The following is a 13,948-nucleotide window of genomic DNA, read 5'->3' as shown; positions in this document are numbered from 1 at the left end:
TGTTGAACACTGCTCAGAAGGAAGATGACCAGCTGCCACTGCTCCACGTAGCACAAGTGCCATGTGGTGCCTTCACAGCTTGGAGAGCAGGTCCCACCAGGCCTGAAGGAATATGAAAATAAATAAATTTCCTCGACGATTCAGAGGAGTTTTGCAAGCTTGGAGATCTAGGCAAAGCCAAAGCTGGGGCAGTGAAAGCTCCGCTTGTGGGCCAGAGGAGGGCAAGTAGCCCCCACGCCTCTCAGCTGGTAAGAGGTTCACACTGCATTGATCACCTCTGAGTGTGCCTTGGGGGCTCACAGAACCAGGACTAAAACATCAGCTGGGGAACACACCAACCCTCAAGGGTTTCCAGCCCTCCAGGTCAAACTATAAATAAAATCAGTGCACAAAAGCTACTAGAAAAGTCTCAGTGTTATGAGCAGGGCATGATGTGTCCTAATGTTTTTTTTCTTTTTTTGATGGTGGGTGGGGATGTCTGGGGAGGTGTCCTTCTGTATATACCAGGTTGTTCCAGACTCTTTTTCTGTTCCCTCTGAAGGCTAGCGCTGGCCTTCTTTGTGTGGCTGGTCCCAGGGCAGATATTTCCAGCTGGGGGTCTCCAGATCCAGATTGTTCCCCACAGCTCATCACCCCAGGATACTCATGAGCTCTTCAATGCCAGCCTCTCCTCCACATCCACATTCTGCTCTTCTTCCAGCCTGAGCTGCTGGGTGCAGCCTCGCTACAGCTGAAACAAATTCCCTCCCCCTGCCTGGAGACACAACTTAGTGCTGCTGTCTGTGTTACCCCAGGGTCATACCCTGCCAAGGCAGGAGCCCCTAGAAGTTCATGAAGGACAAGTTTGAAGTTCTGCCCCTGGGGAGGGACGAAGCCAGGCACCAGCACACGCATCAGGCTGCCTGGCTGATAAGCAGTCAGAAAAAGGCAACCATGCTGCTTGCCCTCATGTTGTGATCCAATTATGTGCCTGAGTTAAGGTGCAAACAATATGGTGATGCTCAGTGCCTGTCAGTCTCTCTAAAAGTGGCATTTGGGCAATGCTCTCCATAACAGACTTTAATTCTGGTCCACCCTGAAGTGGTCAGCACTTGAACCAGACGATCACTGTAGATTCCTACTGAAGGAATGATTCTATTCTATTCTATTCTATTCTATTCTATTCTATTCTATTCTATTCTATTCTATTCTATTCTATTCTATTCTATTCTATTCTATTCTATTCTATTCTATTCTATTCTATTCTTCTATTCCATTCATTTCCATTCCATTCCATTCCATTCCATTCCATTCCATTCCATTCCATTCCATTCCATTCCATTCCATTCCATTCCATAAATGTTTGATTTCACACAGGATAAAACATAGGAAAGCTTTACAGGAATTTGTGGAAGGGTGATGAGTCAGGAAGTCTACAGGCATCTTGAATTCCCATTGAGGTTTTATAAAACCCCACCAAACCCAAGCACCTGCATTCAGTGATTTCTGTGCACACGTATGGGACAGATGGTATACACAAGCACACATGTGGGTACATACAGTCCCCTCTTGCCTGTATATATTAAAATGAAAAATGAAAATTAAAATGCACATAAACACACAATCCTACATGCTCAAGCATATATTTACTTTTACAAATGACATCTATTCAAGCTTTGAAGTTTTTTGATTTCAACTGCAAAGCATGTACTTCTATGGTGAATAAATTTCTGATTTATTATTTCACAAAACCTTGTAAATGGTTAAAACTCTAGCTTATCCTGCTGTTCAGCCTGATGTATTATATTTCATATAAAAAATCATGCTGTCATATTCAATTTATAAAAAGCTGGCAAGAGTAACGTTCCTATTTACAGCTCCATAAAGTGAAGCAATAGCTAACTCTTCATAACACCAAACTTACCAGACTAGCTTTGTGTACTGAGGCTATGCTGACTAATTAAATTCTAGTTGGCACATTTGATAATGAAATGTTGAATTCTCAAAAATGATTGAGAGCAAGAATGGAGAAAGTGAGCTGAAGTCTGAAAAAAATATTTTATTGGCAGATTTGATGCAGAAAAACCTGTCATTTACCTGATCTAGACATGATACAAAGCCACTAGGGATTCTCTCTGTACATACTTACTATGCATCTAATTGGGTGACCCAAAGTTAAACAGTAATGTTCTGAAATAGCTGTCTAGAGCAAATGTCAAGCTGATTCACAAGTGGGTTCTGTCTGTTGCAGTTGTTTCTCTTCTGAACCTCAACCTTTTTGTCCTGCATATTAAAAATATGTTGTGGAAAAGATAATCTCTTGCCTAAAGAATTTGGAATTGAGTTTCTGTCAGTAATAAGTATTAGCTGTAAGCAAAATGTGCCCATTAAATTAAGCGGGATTTATTGCACAGTTTCATCACAGAAATAGTTCAATGCAGCTGAGTTAAAAGTGCCATTCTTTTAATAACCTAACTGGCATTGAAATCAATGTCAGGAGGGTACAGAATCCTCTTTCTTACTACCCTGCTGCAAGGCAACTGAACTCCTTTGCACAAAACTAAATCAAGTGGATTGGCTAGTTTTTTTTTTTTTTATTTATTTTTATTCCCAGGATTTTACAGTAGTCTTTGAATTGGGATAGTACTTTTAGAAACACTGGGTTAATATGCTCATTGATAAGTAGAAAGTGCTGTAATTAACATTATAGATTGCATTCCTAATGCTAACATTTGTGTAGAAGGGAGAAAAGCCACTTCATTCTGAAATATGATGACAAAATCACCTGATGTGACTTTTGTTAAAGCAAACATAGGCTTATGTGCATTAACATAGTGCAAACACTATGTGTGTTTGCAGCTTGAAGCATTTCTGCTATCTTGAGAAATATTGTTGGGAAGGGTGTGTTTTGTTAGTCTCTGAGGATTTACTCTTCCCTAATAAAACAGATCATCTCCTAGTAAAGTAACAGAGCAGATCCTCTGGAGTTGTGGAATCTATCTCCTAAAATCAAATATTTGTGAGTTTGGGAAAGATTTTTGGGCTTGTGTTTCTGAATGCAAGGGAGCAGTCATTGCTGGAAAGTTCTCTATGGATCTGGCATTTAACCTCCTAGAGAGTTATTTTTGAAACCATCATCTTCAGGAGTTAGTGAGTTAGTGAGTTAGTGACTTCACCACTGGAGTTGGCTTGTTTATACTGTTTTTCTTCATTGTTTGTTTGGGGTTTTTTTGTTGGTTTTGTTTTGTTTTGGTGTTTTTTTTTCCCTGAATTTATTGCAAATTTGTTTATGATACTATAAGTGGCTCTTTCCAAAGTTTGAATGCATTGCAGTTCAGCCAAAATATTAGTTTGGGTTTTGATATATTGTGTTATATAGATCTTGTTTGTTCCAGCTACTTGAAAGATTACAAACCTTTCAAGTTCCTTGAATTTCTTTTACCTAATAAATCTCATGTTACCTATCCCAGGTGTGATTCCTCCTGCTCAGTTTTAAATAGCTTGAAGCCTTCCTGCAGATAGTCATCAATATATTGTCTATTTAGAAACCTTTTGAATCTCTAAATCTGTAAGATTTCAAAAATAGCAGCTGCTTTTTAGATACCAAGAGACATATCCTTTGTGGGAAGGGGTAAAAATAACACAAGAGTCTTTTAACCCATAGTCTTGCAATTGTGGATGTCACAACTGGTTTCAGCAAATGTGGTGTTCCAATTAATGTCTTTTGCTGGTCATGCAAGTTATTTAATCAAACCTGTTCCTTTCAGTAAAAGGAAAGAAAATATGAAGAGATCTTTTCTGAGAGGACTAATAAGATAGAAACATAAAATATATAAGGAACAGAGTAATTATTCTGTCTTTCTTTTTTATTGTTTTTTGTATTATTTTATTTTTGAAGGGAGGGTGTTAGGTTGCACTTTTGCAACTGGAGACACAGTATGACAAATCTTATAGTTAGGATGGTAGAAGAGAAATATATTTTGGAGAGGATTTAAAAAATATTTATGTTACATACTTACATCTAGTTTGGGTAAATTAAAAAAGAATTTTTCATCCTGCATTTTACCTAATTGAAAAAAATCACATCCCATAATTTTGACTATAAGGCCTATAGATATGTGTGGGTTTGGTGAGATATTTTTTGCTCCTGGGTATATGTGTTTTTTATTTCTGATTTAGTACACCAAAACTTCTGCAAAAATATGCTTTAAAGCACCTCTGCGCAAAGGTATTTAAGATTTGATTTTGTTATCTTTTTTGGGGGGGGACTATGGTTTCTACTTCATAGTGATTTTTCTGCTGTTTCTGTGATATCTTATCCAATTACCTCTGCTTCTGTCTCCAATCATCCTGACGTCTAAACCCTTTTGCAAATTAATATTCTGTCTGCAATCACTGGTGTTGCAAGCTATGGCACGTTGTACCTAAATGCTGCATTTTAATTGTGAATTCGGTCTGCATTATTGCCTGCTTTTGTAAATTGTCATTATCTACTATCAGCTTTGTTCCCCATACTAATTTATAACTTGATACAAGCATTCATCTGTATGTCAATACATGAAACATATGCCTGTATATATTGCCTAATATCCATGTTGACAGAGTGCATTTCTTGGAAACAGTGGTATTCACACTTCACTTTTTTTCTGCTTGTTAAGTTTTCTTCCTTCTGTAATTGTTGGATACCTTCCAGCTTATTGTAAATTCTTCAAAAGCTTTTTTTGCTGGATGCTGTAAGTTGACTGAACAGTAAGAATTGGATACTTATTTAATACAGATAGCTTTTTCCTGAACCACTCTGGGAGTTTAGAAAAGATCCAATTTATATGTTGCTCTGGGAAAGCCTTATTTATATTTACAGTACAATTTGCAAAACCATGCCATCAGTTAAATTGTTGTTCTTTTTTCTGCTTTTCTACAGGTTGCTTGAAAATATATTTCTGCTGGCGTAATTGTTGAAGACACAGATAGAAAAAAAAAAGAAAATCTCTGAATTCCTTCTTTTTGTTGTTGTTTTTGTTTTTTGTCTTTTCTTTCTAACACAGGAGATCTATTGTAAAGAATAATCTTTGAAAGTTACTGCTAGTTTCTAGACTCAACAGAAAATAACAATCTTGTTTGCAAGTAGACTTGCTCTAAAGTGTCTTTTATCTTCTATTAAATGGCTGATTTGTGTTAGAAATATTTGCCATGAAAAACTAGGATATGGCTTTTTTGAATGTTGCTGATGTTTTTGGCATTTGCGGTGATGTAGTGAAACACTTGATTTTCTTATTACAAAATACTTAGTTTTATCAGATCTAATATATCTGATCACTTTTCAAATATCTATTTCATAGATTTGAAACATTGCTAGATTACATAGATTTTAAAAAGTTTTGCATAGCTGGATTGAAAGAACATTAGTACTACTGGCAGATATTAGCAAAACTTTTCCAAAACACAGTCTAAGCAAAAGTTCTCATGTGACCAGGCATTTTTAAACTTCATACTTCTATTGGCATTTGTGTAAGATGCATAGAATTATCTCTGACCTTTACCACATGCAAATAAATCCATATTTTTCTCCTGCAGATATCTCGATTTGACTTAGTCACTAAATTAGATTCACTATCTACAAAATTTATTTCCTTTTAATCTCTATAAGATAAGGAATCCTGTGCTGTAATGTAAATAGAAGGTTAGGCAATAGAAACTATATTTATGTATTTTTTTGTTATATCAAATTGACTACTTTAGATGTACTCTGACATAGGTATTGTATTTTTTTTAGGTGAAAAATGCAGACTAAGAGTGCCTGATCTTCATACCACTAATTCTCAAACCTCAAAACATTATTATTCCTTGAATAATAATGATTGCACCAGTGTCCCCAGGAAATATCTAAAATTAAGCAAATACCATTTTTTAATATTATTTTAATATTAAAATCTCAGCTGAATCTGAAAAGAGTATATTTTGGTATAGAGATGCAAGTTTTGAAATTATACAGAAATTGATTTAGAGAAAAGAGTTTCTTTGATTTTACTTCTCACACTGTGTAGAAAAACTTGATCTTATCAGTCAGTATCTCTGGCAGCATCCCACCAGCAACTAAGCTCTACACAGCACTTTTCACTCAGGGGGATGAGGAAGAGAGTCAGAAGAGCAGCAGAAGCTGTGCACACCAGCAAACCAGCCAAGGAATTCACCTGTCATTTCTCATGGGCAGGCAGATGTTCAGCCATCCCAAGGAAAGCAAGCCTGCACCATGCACAGCAGCCACCTGGGAAGGCAAATGCCATTATTCAGAGTGTCCATAGCTCTAAATGCCTCCCACTCCTTCTTCTTCCTACAGCTTTTAATTACTGGGCTAGTCCTCATGTGGCATGCAATATACCCTGGGCCAGCTGGAGTAAGCTGTTGCAGATGTGTCCCCTGCCCCAGCTTCTTGCTGTAGTCATCTTGGTGGGATGGGGAGCAGAAAAGGCCTTGACCCTGCATCAGTGCAGCTCAGCACTATTGAAAACTGCCCTGTACTGCCAACAATGTCTGCAGCACACAAACCCAAAATGTTGCACCAGAACAGCTACTGTGGAAAATTTTAGCTCTCCTCCATTAAAGAACAGCTCAGAGACAAAAGCTCTTCACTGCCATCCTTCAGTCCCTTAGTGTCTTCTCATTCAGAACTTTTAAGCAAGTTACATTATAATTGTTGTTGATTTGTAAATCACCTAATGAACATCCATGTGGCAGAGCATGAGAGGATGATGTACAGCATATTTTTAACCTCAGAGAAAGAAAAGTTTGGGTTCCTTCCTTCCTTCCTTCCTTCCTTCCTTCCTTCCTTCCTTCCTTCCTTCCTTCCTTCCTTCCTTCCTTCCTTCCTTCCTTCCTTCCTTCCTTCCTTCCTTCCTTCCTTCCTTCCTTCCTTCCTTCCTTCCTTCCTTCCTCCCTCCCTTCCTCCCTCCCTTCCTCCCTCCCTTCCTCCCTCCCTTCCTCCCTCCCTTCCTTCCTTCCTTCCTTCCTTCCTTCCTTCCTTCCTTCCTTCCTTCCTTCCTTCCTTCCTTCCTTCCTTCCTTCCTTCCTTCCTTCCTTCCTTCCTTCCTTCCTTCCTTCCTTCCTTCCTTCCTTCCTTCCTTCCTTCCCTCCATTCCTTCCTTCCTTCTTTCCTTATTGCCAGTCTGAAATTGTGATTCTCTTTTGTTTGCTTTAGGGAGTTCTGCATGGACAGTCAGCCAGTGATTTCTGCATCTTGTAATTTTTTTTATCCAGGAAACACTCAGATATTACAGCCGCATTTTTGCTTCAGTTATGAATTCTGAAGGTTTTCCACTTAGAATTTTCCATAACAACTCTCTCCATATCTCTTATTATAGGTTAACAGGCTATACCTATTCAATTTCTTTGTGCCCCTAGTGATTTCTATTTTTCTCCCATCTTAATTTCTGAGGTATTTTTATGCTGAACTGATATTGCTCCAAACCTTTGACATCTGCTTCCTCCCTCTTCTACGCCGCTCCTTTCTTACAGGTGTATCTCCTCCACACTTACAGCACCCAGCTGCTGCCCTCAAAATCAAGCCCAAGGAACACCAACAGCTCCTGTGGAAAACCACCTCTCAGTAACAAATGTCCACTTCCTTGCTGTCTGAAGACAGGCAAGGTACAGAGAAAAGGATAATCAACCTGCTGTCCACCTCTCAGGCCATGGTAAGAGAGGATAAAAGCCATAGCACGGTGGAGGACTAAAACTACTCTAAGCTTTACTTTATGCTCCGGCCTCTGTCCCGACCAAAAATAACTGAGGGGTTTCAAAATGCTGTCATGCTTCTCTGGTGCATGCCTGTGGTTCAACACTAAGGGAAGAATAGATTTTAGATTTAATTTTTTCTTCCTTTTGTATCACCCTAAAAAAAAAAAAAAATCCATCCAAATTTTCAGTTGCTTGCTCCATCAGAGCTTGCATACTAGCAGCTTTTAGAACAGCAGGTTTGATTTCACCACCAAATGTCACAGCTCATTAAACAAGAAATAGTGCTATTCCTCGCAGAAAATGTTATGAAACATATATGGCAACAACTTGATCCTTGTGTTTGTATTCTCAAGGCACTGGAGAGGAAGACTTGGTTTTTTCAATAGTACTTGATGTTGGTGAAATTCTGCTGCTGTTGAGGTAAGTGGAAGATTTAACACTGTCTTCCACAGGAGCACTGTGAGGCAACTGACACTTATTGTAGTGAAAAATTGGTTTATTTTGCTTTTTATTTGAGGACAAGAAAGGAAATATATGTATTCAAATATAAACAATTTTTATGAGTACTGCTGGTAGTGCATTTGTAGAACAGTATAGAAATAGATTAGTGACAAAGTTTTAGGCCATACAGTCTGGAGATATTTTAGCTGCCTCTAAATGTGCTGACTGATCCCTATGGAGCAGTACAACACTTTATGAGGCACCCAGTGAGGTATCAGAAGATATGGTGCATCATCTCAGCAATTCATAATTTCTGTAGTGTGTTATGAAATTAGTCTATTGGTTGGAACATGACACTGTACTGTGGTTTGTAAAGAAGCATCCTCAATACCTGTGTATTTGCTTGTCTGTCTTGTTGGGGAACCCTGCAGAATTAAAAATTAAAGAATTAAAAAGCAACTCCTCCAGCATGGTTTCCTCAGGCTTTGCTTTGTAATGTTGCACCTCATGTATGCCCTGGGTGCACACACAGGCTTCTGAACACAAATGGTTAGAAAGTCATGGAAACAGTTCTCAGCCATTATAAAGAAAAGTAATAAATAAAATAAAATATGTGATAAAATCAAGTTCTTTTCTAAATTGTTTACCTGTTTCCTCTGTGAAGGAAGGAAACATTTCCCTCTTGAATAATATTTTTCTCCCAATAATGTGCAGCCCCACAATTAATAAACACATTAAATGTGGGAAGAAGGATAGAAATGTACCTTGGAGACAAACCTTTTGGCTAACCAGTGCTGCTAAACCTACCTAAAGTGCTGCAAACTGATCCTAACCTGTCTGGGATGTTACTCGTGGATCAAGGCAATGAGTAACTTCTTAGCAGTCTGGGTACTTGGGTTGCTGCCATAACACAAAGCTCTGCACAAAATAATCAATTGGTGTACTTAGATGTGTATTATGGTCTAGTTCCTATGTCAGAATAGTAACCCAATTTTTCCATGTTTGCTGGAAACAATGTTAGCATGGTTACAAACTTGAAAGGAATTTGAGACAAGTTCGGATTTTTGTTTGCAGTATTGTTTTTGTTGGGATAGAATAAAATACAGTAAACCAAATTTCTAGAGGCATAATGGAAAAGCAAAATATTTTCTGAATTCCTTAATTTCCTGGGAAGATGTCTAGAGGGTACATTTTGACATTAGAATACAGATCCATTCTGTTCTTCACTATTTTCTAGATTTTCTGGCCTGGCTTACTGGAAAGTTCTCACTTCTGTTCTTGACAGTCTGCTGCACTGGAAAATGTACTCATAGGCTAGCTGAAACCTTAATTTTTTTTTAAAAAATGTGGCTTCATTAAAGTTCTTGGCATGAATTTTGCCTTTAAGTCTGAACAAATGGATGGATACAGGGCCAAAATTGTGCTATACAAGAACAGAATGCTCTTGCTGTGTTTTGATCTTCAGCAAGACAACACTTGAACATTATGTTTATTATCTATTTTCTAAAAAATTTATGGATTTCTATGAATTTTTCTTTCATTATTAAAGTAGTACCAAGACCCATATATTCCAGGCAAATAAATCCCCCTGAGAGGTCTGTTTTCCAGTCCCATGGCCTTATTTCTGTGTCTCAGGCTTTAATCTAAAATGGTTGCATAACGAAAAACTTGAATTTTTTTCAATGAAGTAGTGGCCAATATGTACTTATTTTAAAATATCTGATGGAAAAAATAAAAGTCCTGAGTGTGACTTTCTGAACGGTCTGAAAAATTACTTCCCTTTTAATGAAATCCATTCACTGAAACTTCTCAAGATATAAAACTGACTATTGAAATAAGCCAATTACGCTTCCTAATCTGTATTTATTTTGAAATTTAAGAAAATGTTGTAAAATTAGGAAAAACCCGTAAGCTGGCTATACAAATAGAAGTATGCATATATAGAACTGTGACATTATAAAAATAATTCAGATTAATCAAATATTTTGTGCCCTCTTCTGGTTCTTAAATCTATTGGTTTCTGTGAAAGATGGCAAATTATATTAGTTTGTCCAACCAGATACTTTTTCAGCTATGTTTTAACGTTTCTGTGTGAAGATAAGTCCCACTATAAAATAATCAAAGGAAGGAGGTATTTTTTTAAACTTTGACCAGAATAATTAAAATGAAATACTACAGATAAAATTAAATAATTTTTTCTGTGAAATACTGGCAATTTTTAAAAATCTATTGCCTCTTTGGACACAATTAGTCACTGAAAATATGAGTTTTAATTGTGTAGCATGCTCACATATATTTCAAAACATCTAAACAACTTATATGAGTAGTTAATGAGTAGTTACATTCAAATAGATTTTTTTTTTAGAATTATGCTGAGTGAGGAGAGACAAGGGAGCTACAATTATGAAGTATTAAGCTTGGATATATGACTAATTTTTATCCTTACAAATATTGTCTGTTGTAGTTCAAGTGCAACTGAATGTGAAAAGCAGTTTGCTGTCCGTCTCAATAATTCTTCTAATTCTGTAAGGGTGGTATAAATCAGGGCTGCAAACTGTTCTACACCCTACTTTTTAAAAAAATGTTAACTTTTAGGAGCGTAGTTTATATGATGATCACTTGAAACTCATTTACTTTTAAAATGGCAGAGGAATGCATGTTTGTCTGGGTTTCAGCATCTTCCCCTTCCCCTTCCCCTTCCCCTTCCCCTTCCCCTTCCCCTTCCCCTTCCCCTTCCCCTTCCCATCTAACATGAAATTTGGCCAATAAACACTTGTTACTGTGACAGAAAACCTAATTAACATATAATACTGTAGTAGCTCTATGTTCATTTTTACTTTTGTGCTATATATGTAGCCCTTGGGAAAGATTAGAGACAAATTTCATGCCCTACTGTAGTATGACAGATCCTAATTAACAACAGTTGTCAAAAATTGAGACAAGCAGAAGAATTCAACACGTTATATTTTCTGTTGTCATTAAAATGATGGATACAGATTTGACATGTTTTCAGGAATGCTAGGAATATATAATTTGTACTCAATACCTGACCTGTGCTTCAGCATTTAAATATATTATCAGTATTTTACAAAATACAGTATTGCTTTCATTCTGTAGAGATTTTACTTAAAATTTAGCTCATAAGTTAAATATTTGAATGTGGGTAATTTTTTGTTCTGTGAAAGACTAAAGATGTAGAAGCTGTGTTGCAATATATGCTGTCCCACTGGAAAACATGGTATGACATAAATTTTGCTTTAAACTGCTCCCTTACTTGAAAAGTATGCAGAGGCACGGATATATGAGATTTTTTTGTCAACAGCTGAGTAAGCATAGTCATGCAGGGATTCTGTCAAATGCCTCTCACAGGAAAGGCTTGATCAGTTCTGTGACTTTTGTCACAGGTGCACAAAGATGCTGTGCACGGCTCTGTGCTTTGGAAACATCTGAAAACAGAAATTAGTTTGTGTTCCATCTCTTGGGAAAGGTCAGCCTCTCCCTGGAGCCCTCACCTTGTAGGCTGAGCTCATGCTCTCCCTTGATACCTGGGAAGTCAGCAGCCATCCTGAGAAATCAGGAGCAGGGAAAAATGCAGACAGAAGCCAGATGATGCTAGTGAGATGGTGAATATCATCATGATATTTAACAGAAACAAAAGTTATTCCCTTTTCTGTGTGGAGCAAGAGTGTAAAGTAGAAATAATGTTGCTGTAACCGTTTGTTATTGTTAGCTGCTGTTTCTAGACGCCTTGTGTAGGTGCAATTGCTCTACTTTCTCTGTGTTGAAGGCTTTTTTTAGATATTTCATGGTAATTTTTTGTCACCTTACCACACAGATGTCCAGCTGCTGCACATCATCTGTGCTTTTCTTCCTTATAGCAAGATGAATGAAGGCCCATTAAGAGAAAGGTCCCTTGATGGAGAGTTATCAGCACTAGAATAACAATCCATTGAACCCATGTTTGAAGGCATAATTTATGCTTATGATCTGAGATCCTGGGGAGGATTTTGCTGTTAAATACAGCAAAGGTGTATTTCGTGAAAACACTGAGTAATTTTATTTTTGATATATGTCGGAAATCTACCCAGTCCCCTTAACTGAGAAGGCTTGTGATGAAAAAAATGTGTGAAAAGGCAGCTCTTGAGAGACAATTGTTTCAGTGTATGCTGTTCTGTGTCTGTATTTGTATATTGTTTAGGAACAAACGCTATAAATTATAAATTGGGATTCCTGTGGATACTCTGGGCTACTGTACTCCTGAACTGAACACCAAGAGGTTTTATGTGAAAGGTGACCCAATAACAACAGGTGAAGCTCAGAGAACAGAAGGGGTCGAAATGATGTGTCTGGCCAATCAAGAAAGAAAAACAACCTTGGCTTGATCACCAACAGGCAGGCATGTTTGTATGTCTGAGAGATGGGACTGGAAATCTAATAATATGTGGAAATATTGGTTTATGCTAAGTAATATATTATGTTCATTCTCCTCCTCTATAGAACACTTGTTTTTAGGGTTGTAGTCCCTTTAACTCCATCATTCAGCAGGGAAGTGGCACATTTCATGGTCTGTGGTACAATTCTCACACTGTGAAACATCCTGTGATGGGTGGCTGTAGCTTTACCCACTGTCACTTATACAATTTAATAAGAAACCCCCAAAATTGACTAATCCTTGCTACTGCAAGCTGGTGCTTGACAAAAGGTCTGCATTTATGGCACTGGTTATTTGTGATATTTACATTAATGCATAATACCTTTTCATTCATTTCATTAAACCTTAAATTCTTGGCCTTTGCAACCTGCTGAGTCATTACCATTCAACAGCAAATTACAGGTCATGTTTTAAAATATTTCTGTTAAATGAATTTGTGTGCCATTAATTTTAATATAGGAGTATAATGTGCATTATCACAGTGTTACTTCATACAGGCTGACATTGAATTTAACTTTCACCTAACCTGAGTAAGGCTGTCCCTAGAGGTCCTCATGGCATCTTTTTGAGATTAATCCAAATCTCATGTGTTTCCAGACCCCTCAAAACATAAAATCTCATATAAGCTGTGAGTACAACACATTGTTAACCTTCTACCATTTAAAATCTGACAGCTTTATCCTTTCTTTTCTCACTTGATGCATGATAACAAAATATTTCATCTCACAAGCAAGGGGTCATACATTTTTATGCATCTTGCATGAAACTTAGACCATACATCATTCTGAAATCTGAATATTTTGTCCACCTGTCTTTTTTTCATGCTAAGGTCTATTAATATATACAAAAGATCCAAGGGAAATGGTTGTGACCCAGCTCGGGGCAGGGCAACCAAGTTCATTGTTAACAGATCCTTTGGGGTGGGTTAAAACACATGACTCTAAATAAATGATATTGAAACGAATTTCATTTGAGAAACTGCTTTGAAATCTAACTGGTAAAAATACTGTAAGGATTGGAAAAGAGATTTACAGTCATTTTGGAGTTTATGATCATCATGTGAGAGGAAAATTGGAAAGGAAAAAGTAGACAAAGAGAGAGAGGAGATTAGATAGATGGATAGATAGATAGATAGATAGATAGATAGATAGATAGATAGATAGATGGATGCATGATCACTACCCATGGCTCCAGTGATACCAGTGATCATGGTCTACAGTCATGATATGCAGTCCTGCCTATGGGAGGACCAGGGGCCTATGTATGTACGGAAAATTGGTTTTCCTGGCTCTTCCAGTAAATACCCCAGTATATCTTCTGTGAGGAGTTTTGGGAAATGCTCAGTCTTTTTTTCTGGAAGAT

Source organism: Oenanthe melanoleuca, chromosome Z, assembly GCF_029582105.1.
Source record: "Oenanthe melanoleuca isolate GR-GAL-2019-014 chromosome Z, OMel1.0, whole genome shotgun sequence".
NCBI classification, from domain to species: domain Eukaryota; kingdom Metazoa; phylum Chordata; class Aves; order Passeriformes; family Muscicapidae; genus Oenanthe; species Oenanthe melanoleuca.
Note: the sequence above shows the minus strand (reverse complement) of the source record.